Source organism: Marmota monax, unplaced genomic scaffold (genome assembly GCF_021218885.2).
Source record: "Marmota monax isolate L192 unplaced genomic scaffold, Marmota_monax_Labrador192_F-V1.1 WCK01_AAM20220418_F8-fsc00065, whole genome shotgun sequence".
Classification (NCBI taxonomy): Eukaryota; Metazoa; Chordata; class Mammalia; order Rodentia; family Sciuridae; genus Marmota; species Marmota monax.
The window spans coordinates 9591809-9614375 of record NW_026694038.1 but is presented as its reverse complement, the minus strand read 5'-3'; the positions used below and the strand labels follow the sequence as shown (position 1 = coordinate 9614375).

Below are 22567 nucleotides of genomic sequence, written 5' to 3'. Positions count from 1 at the left end.
GAATAGTTGATATTATTACTCTTAATACCAATTGGCACAACCTTCTATCAGTTCTTAACTTAGAAACAAAAAAGATGAAAACAGCAATAGTTGGTAGAAAGGAAAGCACAAGAAAATACTGAACTCACAGAGTTAACAGGATAATAATTATTTCTTACAAAAATTCTTATCAATGTATTCCTAATAGAACTCTACATCTTTTTGGGTTATTATTGCTTCCAAAGTTACATAGCATGAATTAAATATGACATTCCCCCTACTAAAGTATTACTTTAGTAATTCCATCTACTAAAGTATTACTTTATAATTTTCTACTAAATGAAATCATTTTGTTATTAATCTAAAACAAAATAGCTGAACTACAAATATTTAAAAACTGTTAATTTTAACAAAACCAAAATTCAGACTGTTATGGTAAAAGCCTGTAAATCAGAATTCTGGGTTCCAAAAAATACAAGCTAACTTTTGCTATTTTAACTAGAAATACATTTTACTGGAATGATTGAAGCAGTGATAGAATCAGCAGAAAAGCTGGGGAAACAAGTGGACAGGCAACAACCATGCCACAGTCATGCTGCTGGATCACCCATGGGAACCATGACCACCACTGGCATAGCCTACCACTGTTGTTGGATTTCTTCATCCTCAATGTGAATTTCCCCTGTGATTTTGCTGTGGTTAGACTGTTAGCTCCTCTGAGCTTGAGTTTCTGCCTCAGACATTTGTATCCACCACTGGGAGTTTTCCAAGTTGAGCCTTGGCCTTGGACATGTGCCTTGGCTGTCAGGGAGCAAGGGCAGACCACATCTCCTGAAGCTCCTGGTGGGAAGCAGTGCTGTATCTGACTCTTCTTTGACCTGAGTTTAGCATCTTTTCATGTCCAAGGGATGAGGCGAATATAATAGTAATAACAATAATAATAAAATTTCTGTTATCTTAATATTGATTTATCAAGGATTTGAATAACATAAACACAATCTTTAAAGGCAGCCTCCCTTTAATGAAAATGATTGTTAATTGCCACTAGTAATTAATCTTAAGTAAGGTTTCTTTTTCTGTTATTTGCCACACATGGTTTAGCCATTACACAGGGCCTCTTTTCATTTGTCTGGTTGGGGCAGTAAAAATAGTTATTTCGATGGAGGAGTTGATTTGGATAAATGCCTTATCTTCAAGTCTGGATTATTTTGCTCATGAGAGTGTCAAATATAATACTGTAATTCTTTTAGTGCTATTATTGTCAGCTTACAGACATTTAAATAGTTCCCCCAAATCAGTCAGTACAAGATTTATACATATATAATGACCTGAAAGCCAAGCTGGAAAAATAGAAATATCTTGAGTTAATTGCTCTGGACAGTGCCTATTTACATTGTTAAGGAGTGTTGCCGCTTTGATGGAGCACTCAGGTGTCTCATGCCTGGTTGTGGACCGCATCTCCATGCCCTCTTTGTGATAACTCTCTTTTTTATGTATGTTGAAGTTTTAAAGTTTTAACATATGCATAATAGTCACAGCAAAAGCTTTGTGGCCTTCTCCAAGTCTGTTTTTCATTTCTCTAGTCAGAAGTTGAATGAGAGGTTTAAGTGGTAATTTTCATGTCTGAAAGATACTCTATCTGGGCCCCAGAGGAATTATCACTTCAGACTGTTCACTCCTCTTACCTTTGAATTGTATTAGTGAGGAAGGTTTGATGAACAAGAATATTTACACATTCTTCTCCTAGGAATTAGAACATTTAATTGAGTCAAATAAATGTGTAAGTGTGCTTTTTAGAATGTACTGAGTAGACTGCATAATTTAATGTTTTTTTTTTTTTTTTTTTTTTTTTTATTAGGCGACTTGACAGTAGGGAGTCGGGAATATGCAGGATGTTATGACAAATAATGTTGGTTAGATTTCTATTCCGAGGTTTTCTTTAAATTTTTTTTAAAAAGGCTATCTACAAAATGATATCCCAGAAAGTCACACTTTTCTAAACCTCATTTAATCAGAGGCTAAGCTTGTGTTTTTCAGAGTTGTTAGTTCTGCTGCTGCTGAATGTCTTGGGTTTCTGGTATTCTCTCTTTAGAAAGCTGATCATGCATGGTGTTCTGGCTGCTCTCCCGATCCAGTGCCCATCTTGGCACAAACCTGACTTCATGGTATCACCCACTGTAATTTAAAGTGAACTTTCAAAACCAGTGTCTGTCCCTTTGGAGACATTATATCATGTTCTACATCTTGCATCACTGTGTGAAAACAGTGTTCACACACCGCTGGTCTGATTCTATCTGGGCATTTGTGGAGGTGGTTCCTTTGGCTGTTTTCATGTATTTATAGTTTTGTAATAAAAATCTTGAAGCACTTCATCTTGAAATTGCTCAAATTTCACACTCAATGCCCATAAAATCTTTTCTTTGCTTCTGTTGTTAATATGTAAGGGTGCACTGGTTTGACCTCATATTCTTTCCTGGACAGAAAACTACAGGTGATTGTTTTTAAGCCATATCATATATGGGAAAGATGTTTGATTTATGTATGGCAAAAGTTTTGGATTTTCTAATATGGGGCCTGTCATTTGCTAACTATGTGATTTTGAATGGGTCTTGTATATTGTCCTGAAGTGTATTTCCACATTTGTAAAACAATAATAAAACTTGCTTTCCCTCTCACAGCACCATTGCATCAGAAGGGATATCATGGTATTTCAGCAAATCAGCTGCCTGCAAATTATAATTCATCCTAATACTTAATGTACTGCTACAAAAGGAAAATCATCGCTTATTAAGCTATGTACACTGTTGGAAAAGGCAGTTACCAGAAATTGTGAACAAGAAAAAATACACGAAACGTGTTGTTTCATGTGCAAGCTCCATTCTCCATTTGGTGTCAGAGTGATATTTTAAAAGCCCCAAATCTTGTAACATCATTTCCCTGCCTGAGATGCCTCTGTGTACAAGGTCTAGCATAACCCAGATCACTGTGTGGCATTGGCAGCACCTGAATCCTTATTAGAAAAGCACCCTCCCAAACCCCAGAAATGAAGGGATTGGCCTAATAGTTTCCACCGCCTGGAGGAGGCTCTGATACATGCCAAAGTGTGAGAATGCTGAACTAGATAAAATGTTTCACGTCCTTCCACCCTGCCAGTGTCCGTATAGATGTTAATGTAGAAGTCTGTAAAATGTTAGAATATAAGGGAAATGACGCCTTCCTCAAGGAATTGTCCTCCAGAAAAGAGCACTATATAGCATCTCTCATGTAAATGGGATTTTCTCCAAAGACTGTTTTGAATAACAAAGAATTCTTGTGATACTATATTACAGATTGAAATAGTTAACTTTTGGTAGTTTTTGATATGTTTAGAATTCACTAGTAGAATGTCTTTGCCTTTTTAATTGATAACTACACTGACTTTGTAATTATTTCTTACATTGCACGTGTGAATGTCTTCTTAGTGCCTTTTAAAGAATCACATAAAAAAGCAAAAACATTCAGAAGTTGTGATGTGGTAATTGTGTGTATGTGTGTGTATTCGTGTGTGTATTCACCCTCATCTTTGATATAAAATGGAAAAACAGTATAATGCTGACATGAATGAGTAGTTCTTTCTGACTTGGGATAACAGTTCCTGTCGTATTATCATATGTGCTTATAACATATATGTAGTTGGGCGCAGTAGTATACTCCTGTAATCCCCAGTGGCTCTGGAGGCTGAGGCAGAGGAGGATCACAAGCTCAAAGCCTGTATAAAGCAAGGTTCTAAGCAACTCAGTGAGACCCTGTCTCTAAATAAAATACAGAACAGGGATGGGGATGTGGCTCAGTGGTTGAGTGTCCCTGAGTTCACTCCCTGGTACCCCTCACCAAACAGACAAACAAATCACACACACATCAAGACCTCTAACTCAACCAAGAAATGAAGATGCTACAGTGTGGAAAATGGAGTCTAGATTAGGCCAAAGAAATGACATGTTGTTGAGTACAGTGGTAAAAAAGGTGAATGTGATGCAGCACGAGAAATAAACTTGCTTCATGATGGTAGGAAAAAAAAAACTTTCTAAAATTCTATAATGGGAATTTATTTATTTGGGGTCTGGGGATTGAATCCAGGAGTGTTCTTCACTGAGCTACAGATACTGCCCTTATTTTTTTTTTATTTTTTTTTTTTTGAGACAAGGTCTTACTAAATTGCTGAGGCTGTTCTCAAACTTAGGATCCTCCTACCTCAGCCTCTTGAGTTACTGGGATTATAGGCCTATACCACCATACCAACATTTATAGTATAAATTAAAAAAAAATATATATATATATATATATGTATTTAATTTAAAAATTAAATATTGTAAATAAACATTTGACTTTCATCTCTGTTCCTAAAAATTGGTGAGACTTTTGGGAAAGCAATTGCCAAGTAATATTTCCCCAAAATGCGTTGTCTCTGCCTAGAATGCTCTACCACCACTTTGTCTTGTGGGATACATGTGTTCTTTGAAACTCTGTGACCCCGTCTTCCATGTGTGTGATTTCTTCTTATTTCCTCTGTTCTCAATTTAAGAATTTCCTTTTTCTATTCCCTGTAGTATCTGTGCATACTTTCATCAGTTTTATCTCTACTACTTTGGTGCTTTTTACTTTTTCATTTCTTCAGTAATGTGTAAGTTGTTTTAAAGCCATCTCTTTAGAGCCATGAATAGCTAAGTAGTTAAGTGTGCTTGGTTTTTGTAGACAGTCTTTGTTGAAGGATGGTTTATTCATTATTTAGTTTTATATCCTTGGTCAAGTTCCTTAATCTTTTTCAAGTTATCCAGAAATTGATAATAATAGTTTGTTAGATTATTTTAAGGATAGAATGAAGTAGCACTTAGTAAGTGTCAGTATAATACTGTCCTTAAATTCTGTCTTAACACTGTGTAGCACAACACAGGGACCCGAGAAATATTTTTTGAAAGAAATAGATGAAAAAGAAAAAAAGAAATAGATGAAGTTTAATTACCTATGGATACATTTAAAAACAACAGTATAATGCTGTCCTTAAATTCTGTCTTAACACTGTAGCACAACACAGGGACCCGAGAAATATTTTTTGAAAGAAATAGATGAAAAAAAAAAAAAGAAATAGATGAAGTTTAATTACCTATGGATACATTTAAAAACAACAGTAATTCATGGATGAAATAGTTGTATGTATATGTTTTAAAATCCTATTTACTAATGAATATATTTGCATTTTTTTAAAGTGTTTAATTTTTTCCCTTACAAAAACCCCCACAAGTTTACCTTCCAGTGGCATCTATAGGTATGAAGTTTTGAAGTTTTGAAGCCTTATTTTGTGAAAATACTCCGGATGCTTCATCTCTTTTTGCAGTTCTCACCCTATGCAAGTTTTCTTTTGAAGAGTCTGTCAGTGCATTCCCTTGGCTAATTTTATCTTCCACAATCCTTAGCCTGCTAGGTTCTTTGTCAGCAGCTTTGCGTGTTATTGAAGTCAGCACATTTTATTGTCACCATGAGATCAGTTTTATTGAATTGTATCTGTAGATAGTTAGTTTGTTTAAAACAGTTGATATGTGTTTCCGTTAAACAGGTTGTGTCTTAAAGGGGGAAGAGATAATTGAATAGGGTCTAATTTTATGAATGATCATTTCCTTCATGAATATTTTTGTGCTGTAATTCTTTTTACTTCATTTTATAACCTTCACTTCAGATACTTTGATTATAAACATTTGCATTCTGGCAATCTTTTAACTCTAATTTTTATTGACATTTTTATTTTACAAACTGTAAGCTTTGAAATGTATTTTAAATGAATTCTAGAATATTTAGTACATTGGGTCATATATATGTTTACCGCATTTATTTATTTATTTATTTAGGTGTTACTGGGGATTGAACCCAGGGCCTTCTGGGCATCTACTCTACCACTGAGTGTATCTCCAGTCCTTTTTGTTTTGTTTTGAGCCAGGGTCTTGCTGAATTGTTGAGGCTGGCCTTAAACTTGTTATCCTCCTGCCTCAGTCTTCCTGAGTCACTGGAATTATAGGCATGTACCACCATGCTGGGCTATAAGTGATGGGTGATTTTTGATAATTCTTGTGTGATTATTTATTTATTTATTTATTTATTTATTTATTCATTCATTCATTCATTCATTTAGAGACAGGGTGTCACTGTGTTGCTGGACTGGCTTCAAACTCCTGGTCTCAAGTGATCCTCCTTGCTTCAGTCTTTCAAGTTACTGGTACTATAGGTGCTTGGTACTGTGCTTGACTTCTTGTGTACTTTTTCTTTAAGTGAAAAAGTTTTGATTCCTAAGAATCACAAGATATGTCCATTCCCAAGAGTTTTGAAAACATCCAATTATTTTAGCAATTTAGATTCATTAGCAGTATATGAATGCCCAATTTGGTGCACCTTTACCTATATGTATGTCTTTTAAAAAACTGGGACAGAGTGAAGGGTGGATAGCATTGGTATATGCTTTTATAGGGAAAAAAATCCACTAGCTGGGTACCAGCTTTCACTGTTCTTAAGTCATCTTGCTTGTATGCTATAGTAATCCTTCTAAGTCACATGTGTCTGCTTACTTATACCTTTCTGTGTACTTTTACCTTGTTAGCGATGATCTTGGCATTAGTGATGGTGTAAGTCACATGTGTCTGCTTACTTATACCTTTCTGTGTACTTTTACCTTGTTAGCGATGATCTTGGCATTAGTGATGGTGTCACTGTCAAACTCCTCAGACCCTCCCCCCATCCTGTCTTTTCACTAAGCTTGTTGAATTTTACGTACAGAATGCTGATGTCCGGATGGGTGGACATAGTTGTTAGCCAGACTCTTATTACTTTGGTTCTTTTTCTCTCTGCCAGAATTGCTCCAACCTCCATTTCTGTCCGTCTTACACATCCTTTGAGGTCCGTCCTAAGTACCATTTTCATTGTACCTTTCTCTTTAAGGATTTTGTGGTTTTGGTTTCTTCCTGTTATGGTTTCCATATGAGGTGTCTCCCAAAAGCTCCTATGTTAATGCAGGAATATTCATAGATGAAATGATTAGATTATGAAAGCTGTGAACTAATTGGTTGTTTGATCCATTTGATGGGTTAATGATTAAAACCAACTTGTACCTGAAGATTGTGTGCAGTGTCTACCTTGGCTACTGGACTGTATCCCCAGACAACAGCTTTGCTTCCTGGCTTCATGTATTGCAGTTCCCTGGCCTGCAGTGGAATGAAGCAGTGCTTCTCCCTTGGAAGTTATGTAGATGTTTTTGATTTGTATGTGAATGAGTGAAATCTCTCATTGCATAACCTCAGTGCTGTACAGTATTTCAACCAGGACTTATTCCTACTTTGTGGTCAGGTAGTCTGACTCAGGGTTTATTTCCACTCTCCCCCTCAATCTTCAGTTAAGAGGGAGGGAAAGATGTCTCTTCATAGCAAAGATTAAGGGTAATGCATGTTATAAAGATGAGATATGTAGATGTCTAATTTTTTTTTTAAAATATAATAGCACAAAAGGATGGCCCTTTAAAACAACTGTGGCCCTTCAAAATTTTGGGTGGGTTTATGTGCTTTATCTCTTGAGCCAAAGACACTTAAGTTCTCTTGCTTTTGTGTACCAGGATCTTAAATGGCTGTTGGTGCTTGTACTGTTGCCATTCCAGATTAAGTTCCAAAGTAAAAAAAGCAGAAAGGAGATTGCTGCTTCTGTGAGCATTAGTTAACACAGCAGATATGAAAATATTTCTATGTAAACTAAAATGTTTCTATATAAAAATGATATATAACCTTATATGTGTGGTTTTGATGCTAAAGTTTAAAAAAAAAAGATGTTTTGGGTGTCATCTTTATTTTGGGCCCATTATGATGTATTTTCATGATCCCTTTAGTATCCAGATGTTGGAATTTTAGAAATTTCTGTTTGAAACAACATTTTTGATGTATAATTTCAGAAAGTTATGTGAATTTTCTTACAGCACTTTAAATGGAAGCTTTCTAAATGTTCACAAGATCTAAATTTATGCACTATATTGTTCTGATAGCAGCTAGTTAATTTTCCATACATGGTGAGCCTTTATCTCTTCTTGTATCACTTTTCCCATATGAATTCAGGATATTGGTTTTGGCCATCATTCATAAAATCACTATCAAAATCTTCATTATTATTTTACATACACTTTTTTTTTTTTTTTTTTTTTGTGGTTACTAGGAATTGAATGTCGGGTCCTCTGCCACTGAGCTACATCCCCAGCCCTTTTTGTTTTTGAGACAGGGTCTTGCTAAATTGCCTAGACTGACCTTAAGCTTGTGATCCTACTGCCTGAACCTACTGAGTATCTGGAATTACAGGTGTGTGCTACCACACTGGCTACAAGATCTTTGTTTTTAAACCAGTAATTAGAAATAATAAAAATAGCATGTGGATATGGAGTTAACATAAGTTATTGGTTATATTTTATTGCTGAATACTATTGTATGTACAGATAGCATTTTGTTCATCCATTCATCAGCTGATAGATACTTGTTTACAGTTTGGGGATATTATGGATAATGTGACTTTGAACATTCATGTATAAACTTTCAGGTAGGCATGTTTTTATTTCCACTGGGCATATATTTAGAAGTAGGATTGTAGTGTCATATGTTAACTCTCATGTTTGACCTTTCTGGAAAAACTGCCAGAATGTTTTCCAAATCAACTAAACCAGTTCCTGCCTCCAGTGTAAGAGGATTCTAATTTCTAATCATCCTCATCAACACTTGTAGGTATCTCTTTTGGATGATAGTTTTCCTACTTGGTATAAAATGATATGTTATTTGTGGTTTTGATTTGCGTATCCCTGAAGACTTACGTTGTTGAGCATCATTTTATGTACTTATTGGCCATTGTATATCTTCTTTGGAGAAAAGTCTATTTGGATACTTCACTCATTTTGAAACTTTTTCATTTATCTTTTTATTACCCAGTTTTAAGAGTTCTTTTATTTGCGTTAAGCAATTCTGTTTGAGAATTAAGTGTCTTAGATTTTAGGGGGGAAAAGGAGCAGGCAGTGGTTTATAGCCCCAGTTGCCACTGTTGAAATGTTTCCAGTAATTTGACATAGAAGGGTTAGAGAAAGCCATGGATGAAAAATAGGATTTCGTGCTGAGTAGATGAAAGAAGTATTTTCCTATCCTTATACCTCAATCAAGATATTCTTTTGATTAACTCTAAATATGAAGGGAAAAAAGGTTTTCTTTTGAAAGGGTAGTTCTTTGCAGCCAATAACTTGGATATCCTTTTAAAGCATGAATTTTATTTCTTCCTTAATATATATGCAATGGTTTTTATAGAAATTGAGCAAAAATTAACTACAAACCTGTTTTTTGTATATTGGGAAGTATCTAAATGTGATACTTCACAAACATATGAATTTGTTTATTGAAATATATTTAATATTTTGACATGTTAACAACATGTTTTGGGAGGTCTTTAGATTCTGAGATTCAAAAGAGATTTGTACTTGGTAATAAAGATTTGTACTTGAAGATAATTTTTATGAATGTGGTTTACAACCTGTATTAAATGACACAGTGGCCTTTTTTTGTAGAACTCTCTGTCATCTTCTGTCCAGTGTGGTAACATTTCTCAACATGCTGAATACTTGAAATATGCTTTGTAAAACTGTTGTGCTGAATTTTAATTTTATTTATTGTTAATTAATTAAATAATCACATGTGGCTACTTTACCAGCACAACTGGGTCTAGAATGTCAGTAATCTGTTGCTCCTGTTTTTAAAATTTGTTAGAGATTTTGTAAGAAATAAGTGTAAAGTACTTTATTTTTTTATTTTTTGGTGGTTGCAGATGGACAGAATACTTTTATTTGTTCATTTATTTGTGGTGCTAAGGATCGAACCCATGCTAGGCAACTGTTCTGCCACTGAGCTACACCCCCAGCTCAGTGAAAGATACTTTTGATAAATATTTTTACTACATTTATTTCCTGTTTTTACTATAGTCTTAAAAGTGCTTGTTTCTAGACACAGCCTATTAAACTTTGTAAGTAAAATTAAACTTCTATTTCTGTGTCTTCTAACTGTAATGTAAAAAAAAAAAAAAGGCTTGGTAGATTTTCACCAAATTTAGATATGGAATGTTCCAACTGAAAATACAGACTGTATGTTATATATACCATGAAAGTGTTTTTTGGTAGCATGGTGATTATTGCTCTTCCTTTAGGAAGGGCGTGAATGGAGAGAGCAGCTAATGGTGTCACAGGCAACATCCTAACTGCTGGCTACCAGCTCAAGACAGCTTGCTTCAGGGGTAGCAACCATAAAGATTCTACAGTAAAAGTAGAGGATAGTTGCTGGTCTTAAATAATATTGAACTTACATAGCCATAGCCTTTATAGAAAGAAAAACAAGCCAAATTTTGGAGAGAGTGTTTGGAAATTGGCAATCTTCTATGTAAATTTTACTTTTATTAACATGATTCATGAATACTTCAGGAAAGAGAGAGGGAGTCCAGTTGACCGATTTTAACACTCTTCATATATTGAAGTTTACATGTGTTTTGAAATCAGGGATTTTTTTTTCCCCACGAAAATTTTAACTTTGTTTTAGCAAACATTTGAAACTTTTTGGCCATGGAGAATGTTTAATCCCTTTGAATACTAGCTAGCTCTGTACTAAATTTACAACATAAAACAGGAATAAATTTCAGGACGTATTTTAACACTTTGCAGTTTAATTTAGGTTCTAAATGTGCCAAATTGGAAGATGATGGTAAACTAAAACTTGAGCCGACATTTACCAAATGATAAATGAGGGAGGTATTCACTGTGTAATTAGATCTGGGCCCAGATCTTCATACCTGTTGATCCAATTAGGATTATTTTGCTTTGTTTTGAAGGCAGAGGGATTTAAGATAGGAATGAGAAGATCAGCTCCTCCCCTTCCTTTCCCTGAAATAGGATCTTTTTTTTTTTTTCAGTTTTATTGATTTTATTTTTTTAAATACATTACAGCGGAACGCATTACAATTCTTATTACACATAGAGAGAGTATAGTTTTTCATATCTTTGTATATAGAGTATGTTCACACCAATTCATGCCTTTATACATGTACTTTGTTTTTTTCTATTTTTTTTTTAGAACCAGCGTGTTAATTTTTATTTGTTCTAATTAGGTATACATGACAGCAGAATGCATTTCTGTCATTGTACACATTTCTCTGGTAGTACACAATGTAGAGTTGCACCATATGTGCAGTCATATACATACCTAGGGTAATGATGTCTGACTCATTCCACCATCTTTCCTACCCGCATGTCCCTTCCCCACTCCTCCCTCCCCTTTGACCAATCAAAGTTTCTCCATTCTTCCCATACCACCTCCCCATTTTTTAAAATTTAATTGATTTTATTTTTTTTAAATACACTACAGCGAAATGCATTACAATTCTTATTACACATATAGAGCTCAGTTTTTTATATCTTTATATATAAAGAGTGTTCATGCCAATTCATGTCTTTATATATGTACTTTGTGTTTTTTTGTATTACAATTCTTATTACACATAGAGCACAATTTTTCATATTTATTTATATATAAAGTATGTTGACACCCAATTCAAGTCTTCATAAATCTACTTTGGATAATGACGTCCACATTTCACCGCCCTTGCTAATCCCCTACCCACTCCCTTACCCACCCACCCCACTGCCCTTTTCTAGAATTCATCTAATCCTGTCATGCTCCCCCTCCCTACCTCACTATGAGTCAGCCTCCTTATATCAGAGAAAACATTTGTCATTTGTCTTTTGGGGGTTGGCTAACTTCACTTAGCATTATCTTCTCCAACTCCATCCATTTACCTGCAAATGCCATGGTTTTATTCTCTTTTAATGCTGAGTAATATTCCATTGTGTATATATGCCACATTTTTTTTTTTATCCATTTCTCTATTGAAGGGCATCTAGGTTGGTTCCACAGTTTAGCTATTGTGAATTGTGCTGCTATAAACATTGATGTGACTGTGTCCCCGTAGTATGCTTTTTTTAAGTCCTTGGAGTATAGGCTGAGGAGAGGGATAGCTGGGCCAAATGATGGTTCCATTCCCAGTTTTCCAAGGAGTCTCCATACTGTTTTCTATATTGTATGTAGAAATTTGCAGTCCCTCTGGCAATGTATGAGTGTGCCTTTTTCCCCACATCCTTGCCAACACTTATTGTTGTTTGTCTTCATAATAGCTGCCATTCTGACTGAGATGATATCTTAGAGTAGTTTTGATTTGCATTTCTCAAATTGCTAGAGATGATGAACATTTTTTCATAGGTTTGTTGATTGATTGTATATCCTCTTCTGATAAGTTTCTGTTCAGGTCCTTGTCCCATTTATTGATTGGGTTATTTGGGTTAGGTGAGAGATGTGGTGAGCCGCTTCTGCCGTTTCTGCAGATTATGGTCGCCATTACAAGATGACGCTGGCTCCACTGTGGTCTGTGACAAACAACTTCTTATCTGGGGAAGTTGGCACATGATTTTTCACCACCCTGTGAGAAAGCTCCACGCGGCAGCTTTGCATTGGGGCTTGGGATGCTTTATTAAGGCTGGGAGGGGCATCCGAGAGGGAGAAGAAGAAATATCAAGGGCCTGAATAAACTGCTGAAAGAAGATTCCTGAGTTGCGTCTTCCTTGCGGGCAAGGGGTCGCGACAGAGAGATAGGGGTTTAATTTCACTTTGTTATATATGGATTTTCAGTTTCCCCAGCACCATTTGTTGAAGAGGCTATTTTTCTCCAGTGCATGTTTTTGGCATCTTTGTCCAATATAAGATAATTGTAATTTTGTGGGTTAGTCTCTGTGTTCTTTATTTTGTACCATTGGTCTACCAGTCTGTTTTGGTGCCAATACTGTGCTGTTTTTGTTACTATTACTCTGTAGTATAGTTTAAGGTCTGGTATAGTAATGCCACCTGCTTTACTCTTCTTCCTAAGGATTGCTTTGGCTCTTCTGGATCTCTTATTTTTCCAGATGAATTTCATGATTGTTTTTTCTATTTCTATGAGGAATGCCATTGGGATTTTGATTGGAATTGCATTAAATCTGTATAGTGCTTTTGGTAGTATGGTCATTTTGATAATATTAATTCTGCCTATCCAAGAGCAAGGTATATCTCTCCATCCTCTAAGGTGGTCTTCGATTTCTTTCTTTAGGATTCTATAGTTTTCATTGTATAGATCTTAAACCTCTTTTGTTGATTCCCAAGTATCTTATTTATTTTTTTTTATTTTTAAAGGATATTGTGAATGGGGTAGTTTTCCTCATTTCCTTCTCAGAGGTTTTTTTTCATGGATATACAGAAATGCCTTTGATTTATGGGTATTGATTTTATATCCTGCTATTTTGCTGAATGCATTTACTAGTTCTAGAAGTTTTCTGGTGGAGTTTTTTGGGTCTTCTAGGTATAGAATCATATCATCAGCAAATAGTGCTAATTTAAGTTCTTCTTTTCCTATACATATCCCTTTAATTTCTTTTGTCTAATTGCTCTGGCCAGTGTTTCAAGAACTATGTTGAATAGAAGTGGTGAAAGAGGGCATCCCTGGAGATTTTAGCGGGAATGCCTTCAATTTTTCTCCATTTAGAATGATGTTGGCCTGAGGCTTAGTGTAGATAGCCTTTACGATGTTGAGATATGTTCCTGTTAGTCCTAATTTTTCTCGGGTTTTGAATATAAAGGGGTGCTGTGTTTTGTCAAATGCTTTTTCTGTGTCTATTTAGATGATCATATGATTCTTTAAGTCTATTCATGTGAGGAATTAAATCTATTGATTTCCATATGTTGAACCAACCTTGCATCCCTGGGATGAATCCCACTTGATCATGGTGCATGATCTTTTTGATATGTTTTTATATTCTATTTGCCAGAATTTTATTGAATTTTTGCATCTATGTTCATTAGAGATATTGGTCTTAAGTTTTTTTTCTTTGATGTGTCTTTGTGTGGTTTTGGGATCAGGGTGATATTGGCCTCATAGAATGAGTTTGGAATTACTGCCTCTTTTTCTATTTCCTGAAATAAATTAAAGAGTATTGGTATTCGTTCTTCTCTAAAGGTCTTGTAGAACTCAGCTGTTTATCCTTCCGGTCCTAGGCTTCACCATTGTTTGGGGCATATATATTTATGATTGTTATGTCTTTTTGGTATATGGTTCCCTCGAGCTGTATGTAATGTCCATCTTTATCCCTTTTGATTAACTTTGGCTTGAAGTCTACTTTATTCGATATGAGAATGGAAACCCTTGCTTTCTCTGCAGTCCATGTAAATGGTATGATTTTTCCCAACCTTTCATCTTCAGTCTTTGTATGTCTTTTCCTATCAGATGAGTCTCCTCCTCTCCTGGAAGCAACACATTGTTGGGTCTTTTTTAAAAATCCAATCTGCTAGCCCATGTCTTTTGATTGGTGAGTGTAAGCCATTAACATTTAGGGTTACATCCAGTGGGGCGGCTGTGCAAGCCCTGGGCAGCCAGCCTTCAGATGTCTGTAAGACTTGCATTCGGCCATGAGTCACACAGCATTCCGAATTTTTTGGTCATTGCAACACTCTTGATCGGGAGATGAGAAAAATGCTTGAAGAATGAGTACATGGAAAAGAAGACCAGGAGCAGGGAGCATGGCAATGCAATGCGAAAAAGACTTTTCAGTCCTCTGGAGGAATCTGAAAAATAATATACATTTTTACAGGATATCTTGGCTGAGAGAAGAACTGAGGACTGTTCATTGATAGCCAAAAGAATCTTATCTCATTGGTGTCCAGAATCTTTGAACAGAAAGTGACCATTGAGGAGTCAAACCATGGAGAAATGTGAAAAACTAGATTCTGAGCATTGGAGCAGAGCCTTCAGTACTATCAACTCCCAACAAACCTAACTTTCTCCATGTTTTTGCTCTTTGTTGACATTCGTGTAGTGTAACCTATCTCCTTCAATAAAGTAATTAAAAAAACTTTAGGGTTACTATTGAGAAATGATTTGTATTTCCAGCCATATTTGTTAATTTTTGTTATTTAACTTGACTTGGTTTTCTTCTTTGATTAATTTTTCCTTTAGTGTACTACCTCCCTCTGCTGAATTTCATTGTTGTTTTTCATTTCCTCTTCACGAAATATTTTGTCAAAGATGTTTTGTTGTGCTGGTTTTCTACCTATAAATTCTTTTAACTTTTGTTTATCTTTGAAAGTTTTCATTTCATCTTCAAATCTAAAGCTTAATTTTGCTGGATACAAGATTCTTGGTTGGCACTCATTGTCTTTCGGAGCTTGATATATGTTGTTCCATGTATGTTCTTTTAGCTTTTAGGGTCTGTGTTGAAAAATCTGCTGTTATCCTAATAGGTTTTCCCCTATATGTAATATGTAAACTGATTCCTTACTCTTGTGGCTTTTAAAATTCTCTCCTTATTCTGCATGTTGGGCATTTTCATTATAATGTGCCTTGGTGTGGATCTGTTGTAATTTTGTACTTTCGACATCCTGTATGCTTCTTAAATTTGGATTTCCAATTCATTCTTCTTGTTTGGAAAGTTTTCTGATATTATTTCATTGAATAGATTGTTCTTTTTTTTTTTTTTTTTTTAGTTTGGACCTCTATGCTTTCCTCTATCCCAATAATGCTTAAATTTGGTCTTTTTATCCTATCCTATATTTCTTGAATGTGCAGCTCATGGTTTCTTATCATTTTCACTGTGTGTGTGGTCTATGTTCTTTTCAAATGATTCATTTGATCTTCATTATCTGATGTCCTATATTCTAAGTGGTCCACCCTGTTGCTGATGCTTTCATTTGAGTTTTTAATTTGGTTCATTATTACTTTCATTTTGAGATTTTTTTTTTTTTTTTGTAGAACCTCTGTCTCCTTGTTGAGGTTATCTTTTGCTTCTTGTATTTGTTTATGTAGCTCATTGTGGAAGTGTTCTTTCACCGCCTGTTTTTATTCTCTTACGTCTTCTTTGAGATCTCAAAACCTTTTAACCATATTTATCCTGAAACCTGTCATTTTCCCTGCTGTAGCTGCCGATGCTTCTAATGACATGTTGTCTTGTTTTTTTTTTTTTTTTGTGGTACTTTCTTCCCTTGTCTTTTCATGTTGCTCATGTGTCTTCCTTTTCACCTCTGTGGATCTGGTGTGTCATTGTTTTTACCCCATAGAGTTGTAGTGCTCTTGTAGGGTTCCAAGATCTCTCCTTGTGGGGATGGACAATGTTACCAGATCCCAATATCAACAATACATCTCCTATGAACAAATTTTTGTTATTAAGACATTTACAGTGTAGTTTCAATGTCCAGAAATGTTAGATTCGATTATTATTTAAAATATATGAGTAGTTTCATAAAAAGGTTTACAGTTTCTGGCTGTGGACAATGAAGTGGGGGTCAGGCGTAGGGATGATATACTTTTGAGATGGCGATCTGATCTGATAGCCACGCCCACCAACAAATGGCAAGGAAGGTTTTCCAAGATGGAGTCATTCTGCTTCTAGCACCGGGGTTTCTGGGAGCTGGGCGATGGCCTTGTGCTGTGGATCATTAGAGGCCGAGCGACCTGAGTGGGAGTGGAGCAGTCTGGAGTTCTGCAGAGGTGCTGATAGGTTATTCTGCTAAGCCGCTTGTGAGTCTTGAGCTAGACCTTCGGTCTTTGGTTCCAGAGTAAGGTGACTTACTCCTGAGATAGGATCTCAAAAGATGCTAAGTTTCTGAGGCTGGCCTTTGACTTATAATCCTCCTGCCTCGTAATCCCAAGTAGCTGGGATTACAGGTTGTGCACCATAGTGTCCATCAGATTTGCGGTTTTGAATGATCATGTCTACTAAGATGTATAGAATAAATTGGGTGAGCAGAGGCTGAGGGAAACATCATAATCTCAGTGAGGGCTGTTGGCCTTGAAACACAGTAGGGCATGGATAGTAGAAAGGGGAAGGGTCTGATGGACATCAGGGAGGCAGGCTAGTGGTTGATCAGATATGGGATAATGCCCAGTTTTCCCTGTTCTCCATCTGGGTACACAAATGGTGGTGCTGTTACCTGGAAGGGAAAACAGAAAAGCTAGTTTTGGTCATGAGTGATAAACGCAAAGAACTAAATATAAGCCAAAGTCTTTTGAAGGAAGAGGATTATGTTAGTAATTATCAACTTCACCATTTGAAAGAAATAAAGCTAAAAAAAGATAGTTATTGTTTTTAATGTTCACTGAGGCAATTTTATGGGGATTAGGTGAGATTGTCTAACAAAGTACATGCTTGAATTGTCATGGAGCTATCCAGAATGATAATAGAGAATTGATTTTGCCTCATAGTGCAGTCTGTTTCTGGAAATCTTAGATACAACATTATGTATAGGGTTGCAAGTTGTGTGTCCTGTCCCTCTCTCCCCACCCCCAGAAGGTAGCTTTTTCAAGCATTGTAAGAATTTTTAATGTTCTACTACTGTTTCCTAGGTTTACAAGTTTCTTAAGTTTCAGTTGCAACTTGTTCCAAGAAGCCTCCTTTGCATCTTATTCTTTTTTGTTGTTATTATCTTCCTTTTGATAAAAACCAATGTTGCCAAAGTTGACACTACAAATACAAACCATTTTTCTGTAGGACATTTTGGAAATATACCTGATAGTGGAATGGAAACCTACTTTGCTTCCCTGCTTCTTTCTTTATAAATTTGAAGCTGGTACCTGAGAATCTTTAGAGGATGACATTAGTAGGCATCCATGCAAACACATTTGGTTATTACACTGTGTTTCATCATCAGAGATTCTGTCCTCTTGCTTGTAAATGAGTGTAATGCCCTGTATGGTGCTGAGAAATAAGTTGGTCTTTAGTGATTAATTGTTGAATGAAAGAGTATTATGAACTCTTTATTGTTTGTATGAAAAATTTAACCCAGGACCACTAAGCACTGAGCCACATCCCCATCCCTTTTTGTTTTTTTATTTTGAAACAGGATCTTACTGAGTTGCTAAGAGTTTCTCTAATTTATTCAGTCTGGCTTTGAACTTGAGATCCTCCTGCCTCAGCCTCTTGAGCTGCTGGCTTTACAGGCCTGCCATTGCCCCTGGTCCAACATGTTTTGCATTTAAATCTTTCACGGTTTTTAGTTTTTTTTTTCCTTTCTCCAGGTATTTTCTGAAAATAAAATGTCATTTTTAGAAGCATATAAAACTTATATGCTTATAATAATAAAGCAGGCAGTGTTTCGTAGGATTAAATTAAGTGATTTAGAATATTCCTTTGGCATAATTTATGATAGCACAAGCCTTGTTTGTATGGACCCCTTTTCAGTACAGGCACTTTCATAAAGTGCTAATACAATTGACAGATAAAACTTTTCTATTTGCGTAAATTCATATTACCTAGGAGTTTTATTTTTAAAAATTAAGTCTAGAAAAGGATTCTTTAGTTTTAAAAATAAGAAAGTACTTCATATTTTTTAATTAAAATAGTTAAATGTTTGCACATTTACAGTGTTATATTGACCTAATAGAAAGATTAAGTATCTGTATAATAAGAACTTGGTTTTCCAGGTTTATTTCATTTTTCTCAACTATCAAACATAAGCCAATGATTTTTAAATTCTGCAGTGTTTCAGCGCAGTAAGCCAGGTGGTGAGGAGGTGGTGCTAAACCCTGCAAGTACTTTACCTCTAGTGGGAGAGGAAAATGTGCATATAGTTAATTAAAATGCAAGAGAAATAAGAGATACTGCAGTAAGTGCTGGAGTTGAGATCTGTGGGAGATACAGAGATTTCATCAGAAGTGGATCAAATTTGAATTGACTATTGAAGGAAGAATAGAATCTGGGTAGATTAAAGTATGGCTTTTATAAGGCATATGGAACAAAGTTGAGCTGAGATGGGTGATGTTTTAGCTTTGTATCTTTCTGACTGAAAGATCTTACAAGAACAAATTAGAGGAGAAAAATTTATTTTGGCTCTCATTTCAGAGGTTCAGTCATTCCATGGTTGGCAGCCTCCCTAACTCTGGGCCCAAGATGAAGCAGAACATCATGGCAGAAGGGTGTGGCAGAGGAAAGCACATCAACAGGACTTGATAGCCTCAAAGCAAGAGCTCTCCTCACCAGGGACAAAATATAAACCCTAAAGGCACGAAGCCCAATGACCTACTTCCTCTAGCGCATCCTGTGTGCCTATAGTTACTACCCAATTAGTCATTATTAGTGGATTAATCCACCAATTAGGTTACAACTCTGATAATCTTATCATTTCTCCAAATGTTCTTGCATTGTCTTCACAGGTGAGCTTTTGGGAGACACTTCATATCTAAACTAAAATAGGAGAGGTTTTTTTTTGACATTTGTTCAGGAAGGGCATCAGGAACAAACTGAAGGAACAGCCTTAAATTGTATGTACTGGCTGAGTTCTTCAGATGTGAAAATGAATCTTCTGTGACTGTCTGGTCACAGAAAACCTCTGAAGAGGTTTTTAATTTTTACTGATGTTGGGGAAAGGATCTGGAGGAATAGCTATTGCAGTTGAGGTGTTTTTAGCTGGAGAGAGAGACACACACCATTTTGGAATGCCTTCTTGTGTGCCCAGTCTGGCAGGTGGAGTTAGATTGTGAGATCATAGTGTCCTACTTGGGCTTTTCTAGATGGGGCTCTGGAGCTCTCTGTGTAGTCAGTGGTAGAAAAGGCCACTTTATCTTATACCTAGATTATTTTGTTCAAAGAGTATTTTCCTCCCCAGTTGAAATTTCTCTTATACTATTTGTGCCTTTTTAAGAATTGATTTTTCTTAAAAATATATTTGAATAAATGTGAAAGGAAATAGCTAATGCCTGGCTCATAGCAAGTGCTAAACTTTACCTGACTTTTCACATCAGTAAATTATAAATTTCCTTGTTTTAATTCCAGCGTAGTTCCACAGGATAATCCATAGAATCAGAGGTTATTCTGATAACCTCTGTGGGCGTGACTTTATTTATAATGAAACAAAAGTATATAATTTCCTCTGTATTCATAGTTGGCATAAGTACAAGTCTTTCTGAAGTATTTTTTTTTTTTTTAAGTTGTAGATAGACACAGTGCCTTTATTTATTTTTATGTGGTGCTGAGGTTTGAACCCAGTGCCTCACACATGCAAGGCAAGCACTCTACCACTGAACTACAACTCTAGCCCTGATGTATGTTTTTTTTTTTTAAGAATTTTAAAAAATGTTATTTAGTTGTAGATGGACATAATATCTTTACGTGGTTCCGGGGACCAAACCCAGTGCCTCATGCATGCTAGGCAAGCACCATACCACTGAGTCACAGTCCTGGCCCCTCTGAAGTATGTTTTCAAATTACTGTTGTTATCAGTTGAATTTCTGTATTTATACCACAATGCTTTTTCTAGAAAAATGTAACATTATAATGGTGAAAAACTTTAAGGAGTTCTGTGAGATAAGTGTTTGAAGAGTTATAAATGTAGAAAAAAACCAAACCCAGTCTTTCCTATGCTCTTCGAGCATGCTTCTGACACCAGATATGTGAACTCCCTGTTCTCCCATACTCGCTGCAACATCAGATGCCATCTGAGCATCCTGTGATCCAGTTCGGTTTGACACTGCCTACCTGGAGATAGTGTGGGCTCCCACAGGTTGAATGAAGGTTCTGTCCCTGAGACTGCCTTTCCCTCCTCAGGTGCCAGATTCAAGTTCCAGGTTTTGTTTTACCTGTGCTTCTGACATACCAGGTATATATTAGAGTTCCCACAGCTCCCTCCTTAGGTTTAATTAATTTGCTAGAGCTGCTCATAGAACTCAGGGTAGCACTTACATTTTCCAGTTTATTATAAAGGATATCGCAAAGGATATAGATGAAGAAATGCATAGGATGAGGTATGGAGAAAGGGAAGCGGAGCTTTATACCCTCTCTAGGCACAGCATCCTTCAGGAACCTCCATGTGCTCAGTTATCCAAAAACTCTCTGAACCTGTCCTTTGGGTTTTTTGGATGCTTCATTTTGTAGGCACAGTTGATGAATCATTGACCATTGGTGATCAACTTAACCTTCATCTCTTCTCTAGAGCCCCTCTCCCTTCTTCAGATTAGAACCTTCTGATTCTGCCATGGTCTTTCCAATATTGACTAGTTCCCATCCTGAAGCTATCTAGAGGCTGCTAGCCATCAGTCAGCTCATTAATAAATACACATACCACTTTGAAGATTCCAAGGGTTTTAGGAGCTGTATGCCAGGAAAATGTGGATTAAGGCCAAATTATATTGCACAATGTCACAAGTTAGCAATGCCCAGAATAGATATCAGTATCTTTAGGCAAAAAATACAAGTTTTATAATGTGGCTTATGATTTTTCCTGTCAAAGACTATTTTCTGGTTAACATACTCACATTGTTAGAATATTGTCTTCAGTTTTGGTTTTTGGTCAGATTTTCCTTCAAATTGTTAAATTTCAAATATTATCAATTACACAGTGCCTCTTATGGTCTAGATATGAGGTGTCCCTTGAAGCTCAAGTGTTAGACAATACTAGAACAATTCAGAGGTGAAATGATTAGGTTATGAGAGCTTTAACCCAGTCAGTGCATTAATCCAATTGACTACATTAACTAGGTAGGGACTATGGGTAAGTAGATCATTGGGGGCATGCCTTTGGGGTATATATTTTGTCCTTCTTGAGCAGAGTCCTGTGTCTGTCTCGCTCTCTGTTTCCTGGTATATCCTGAGCTGCTTTCCTCCACTGTACTCTTCCGTCCTGATATTCTGCCTCATCTTTGGTCTCAAGGAATGGAGCCGACAGTCTACTGACTGAGGCCTTTGAAACAATAAACTTTTCCACTTATAAATTGTTCTTTTCAGTTCTCTTGGTCAGATTAGTGAAAAAAATGTGTAAAATAATTCTTTAAATATTTCTATAAAAGGGAATGCTACATGTTAGTAATGTCACAACTGTAAGGAAGAATGCTTTCCATTGTTGCTGGGATGCTTTTATTAGAGTATATTCAGGAGACCCCAACTTGAGCAGTTAACAGTCCATAAAAACTCTTCCTGATGAGAGCATAACTTGTACAGAACTGTATAGCATTTTGGCTGCGTTTGCTTTATAGATGTCTATAATCTTTGATCTGTTCATTTTATTCCTGTTATGTCCTAAGAAAAAAATTGGTAAAAAATAAACAAAGGTTTCTAACAAAAGATGTTTTTGACAGTGTGTGCAGACTTCCCCGAACTGGAAACAAAGTAATTTTGATAGATTTGTGTGATGAAGTAGCATATGCCTGTTGAAGTGATATTTTACGGAGTTTTTAATGACACGAGGATATGCTTATGAAAAGAAGTATTTCAAATTCTATAGAATATACCTGGGTAAAAGTTGTGAGGAAATACATTGAGATATTAGGACTTACCTCTGGAGACTGGAGACTAGGGTAAGTCTAGTTTATTTATAGCTTAGTTTATTAGTTTATTTATATCTCTGTAGTTTACAGATTATTTTTCCCCCCTATGATAGATTGAACCCAAGGGGGCAGGCTAACACTGAGACACACCCTTTAAACCCTTTTTATTTTTTATTTTGAGACAAGGTCT

At 36.0% G+C, this 22567-nt stretch overlaps 1 protein-coding gene and 1 pseudogene across 9 annotated transcripts in view; both read left to right on the top strand.

The window, feature by feature from the left end:
* Positions 1–22567, top strand: part of Srpk2 (SRSF protein kinase 2) — a 215953-nt gene that overhangs the window by 105751 nt on the left and 87635 nt on the right. The window lies entirely within an intron of this gene.
* LOC124106511 (COX assembly mitochondrial protein 2 homolog) lies at positions 10218–19432 on the top strand (annotated as a pseudogene).